Raw genomic sequence first — 3,468 nt, 5'->3', positions numbered from 1 at the left:
AAAATGCATCCAGGTCTCCAGAAATTGAACTGAAGTATTATATAGCAAACCCAATGAGGCAGAATTAATGAGTAATGCTGCAAAAAGTATGGGCTAGGTATACAAAACACAAGCAACAACTTAGCAAAACCTAATAAGCATATTTAATATTATACAGAAAACTAATCAAGAAACTCAATCAGAAATGTATTCTAATTATGCCAGAACATTTCAGAACAAAATCAGAGATGTAGTTTCTCTTCTTATGTGGCTTTTTTCCCAAAATTATCTCAAGGTCCAAGAGGGCTGCTGGAGTTTCTGCCATTATATCCATATCCTGATAACAGGAACAAAGAAAGAAGAAATCAGAGCACACCCCTCCTTTTGGAAGCACTTTCTGTAAGTTGCACATCACTTCCATCTTCATCCCCTTAACCAAACTTGGTCCATAGCTAACTTCTCCACAAGAACAGTTGGGAAACAGTCTTTTTTCTAAACACCCTCCCACTCAGCTGAAAATTATAGCTTCTTTTACCAAGGAAAAGGAGGAGAACAGAGACTGGGTAATATTTGTCATTTAATAGAAATACTGAGGACAAATATGTCTAGCAGTACTATCTCTACCAGTAAAGAAAGTAAGTGGTAATAGCAGTATTATCACAGAGATCACACTAAATCCTATATGATTTATAAAGTGGAAAATCATTCATGATTTAGGTACTTTAATCATTATTAATATCAAATTACTTGCAAAAAACAATAGATCACAATATATCAAAGTGCCAGGGCATCACGAGTACATTGACCCACAGTGATAGCAATTAACTGACAGCATAACTATCATAGGTTTACTGGCACTGAGGACTTTATAAGGGAAAATGAACAAGTCGCAGTCACATAAATATTATGGATAATGTCCCGGGTCTAATATATAATTATGATATGAAATTATAAAAGATGGATTACAGTTATCAAAAATACAAAAGCCCTCATTTTAGATGATCACTTGACTGACCAGTTCAAAACATAGCATAGCCAGAATGTGTTTTAACAAGTAAATTATGTGACATCCTTCTAAATAAGGACTTTATGATGTTTTATATCATATACTCCTCTAGGGAAAAAAAAAACACTCAAAACTGGTATGCTTCTATTGGTTAGTTAGATATGAAAGAGAAAAAAGAAAATTAGAAGAAATATACATAAGAAAGAAAAAAGGCTAAACTATATAAGTGAGATAACTGCTATCATTTTTCTTTGCTATTACCCTGACAATAAATGTTTCTATGGAAGCTCCTGATTTATGGTCCTTTCAGGCAGTCACTGCTGAACAAAGCCACATTGATTTCCCAGGATCCAAGGTGGGGTAGTTCAAGGCCACTAACAATCACAACTCACACTTCTATTGGTTGATATCTATGAATTGAACCTGAACCAGACCAAATTTATGAATGGGACTGATGTTGGCCTATCTGTCTTATCATGGACAAATAGAAACCTTTACCTTAACAGTAAGTCATACACATGAGCATACCCTGGACTTCTGACCCATGCCTGTGCTGGATCTCTGGTTTGCAGATCTTAAGACTCTCTTTGAAGATTATGCACCAATAAAATATATTAATCTTTGATGTAGCCAAACCTTTAACTGCTAAGAACAATGTTATCACACCAAGAAGACTAATTTAAAGGAGTTAGATAGAAAAGTTCAATGCATTCATTCCTGGGTTTTCCTTAGGTTAGTGTCATTAATAAAATGGAATGGGACGAAATACTTAAGAGACATAAGAATGTAAAGTTCTCTGTTGAAATGACACATACAGGTAATAACCTTGATTTGTGGGTCATGTACTGCATGAATACTTTTAAAAAACCATATTGTGTGCTATAGAGATGTACGTCAATTAAATGTGAATATGAAATCATTTTTAAAAATTCCTTTATGAACTGTTTCCTCATTCACAAAACATTAATAGGTAAATATGTAAATTAGGGACATAGAAAAGAGTAGATGAAAACTCAGGGCTAATAGACATACATTCCTCTATGTATAAAGAGCATAAAGAGGAAGAACCTGCTGGTGGTGCAGTGGCAATGCAAATGCACGCACATGAGAAAGGTCCTGGGTTTGCAGGACCTGGGCACACTGGGCACACACACGTACGCCCACCACCAGGCCAGCTGAGTCTCAGGGTGGATCACTGCACGAGGGCCCTGTTGGGGGTACATGTCTCTCTCTTTCTCTCTCATGAAGGAAATAAACTTCTAAAGAAAATTAAAAAATACTAAAGATAAACAAACTAAAAATTTTAATAAATATCTGGTAAAGAGGAATAAAAATCTTACATCTAAGAGATGATAAAGAAAAGATTTTTTTTTTGAGAGAGAGAGAGAGTTTTGCTATAGGGCACATGAGCTCGACAGAGAGACAGAGAGAAATAGGGAGACAGAAAGCAAGAGATCATCTCCCCACACACAGGGGGAGGATGGCCATGCCACAATCCCTTCTCCTCCATTCTCCTCTCAAGATTTTGGACATGCACACATATGCAATTGGCATGAGTTTCAAGCTACCAGTTCCAGTACTCAAACCATGGTCAACCAGGTGGGAGTCCATTGCCATAACCACCATGCCACCTGCTGGCCCCAAGAAAGGAATTGAAAAAGTATAGAAGAAGGGGCTAGCAGGTGATGTGGTGGTTGAGGTGCTGGGCTTCTACATGGCTGACTGTGGTTCAAATCCCAAACCTGATGGCTTGCTTTCTCACTTTCCCTTTCTCTCTCTTGGTATCTCTCTGGTCAAATTTTAAAAATAATAATAATAACAAAACAAAATTAAATAAATAAATAAATCTTATAAAAACATTGAAGAAACAAAGAAAATTTAAGGTCTTAACAGTACAGATGAGACATATTATTTAAAAGTTTTGTGGAGGAAGGGGCATGAGCTGAGTTTCGAAGGACATGTCAGAGATGACAGAGAGAACAGCATATATGAAGACAGAAAGATATAAGAGAATGAGCCAGCCCCATAGCCTAGTGGTTAAGGGAGCCAGATCCCACGATGGCTTGAAAACCATGCTGGGGACATGTGTATGCATAACCCAAATCCCAACATCCCAACAGGATGAAGAAATAGAGGAGAAGGAACTGTGGCATGACCACACCTGGAGGAGTCTGACCCGGTAGGGCCCCAGCATCTCTTTTGAGCTTTTGACCTTTACCTCTTAGGTCGGGCCAGCACGTTGGCAAAAGCTGCTGCTGTGTGTCCCCCGACCTAGGAATAAGACTTAGGTCGAATTAGCAGGTCAGCAAGGCTGCTTGCTATTTGCTCCAGAAAACTGTGGTAGCCTTGCTGGGAAGCGACCCCCACTCTGACTCCCTGATATACTATAAAAAATTACATAGCTCTCTTTTTTTTTTTTTTTTTTTTTTTTTTTTTTTTTTTTTTTTTTTGGGGGTTTTTCTTTATAGCGGCGGCGCCCCCCC

General features: G+C 37.9%; 1 long non-coding RNA gene across 2 annotated transcripts in view; it reads right to left on the bottom strand.

Annotated features, from left to right (window-relative positions):
* Positions 1-246: 246 nt before the first annotated feature.
* LOC102480880 (uncharacterized) overlaps positions 247-3,468 on the bottom strand; it is a 39,804-nt gene continuing 36,582 nt past the window's right edge. For both annotated transcript variants that reach the window (XR_333210.1, XR_333209.1), the window contains exon 3: positions 247-316. This is a non-coding gene — a long non-coding RNA (uncharacterized LOC102480880). The remainder of the gene's footprint in view (positions 317-3,468) is intronic.

The sequence above is a fragment of the Tupaia chinensis genome, unplaced genomic scaffold, assembly GCF_000334495.1.
Source record: "Tupaia chinensis unplaced genomic scaffold, TupChi_1.0 Scaffold000018_1, whole genome shotgun sequence".
Taxonomy (NCBI): domain Eukaryota; kingdom Metazoa; phylum Chordata; class Mammalia; order Scandentia; family Tupaiidae; genus Tupaia; species Tupaia belangeri.
The sequence above is the reverse complement of the archived record's forward strand: the minus strand, read 5'-3'. Positions and strand labels throughout refer to the sequence as shown.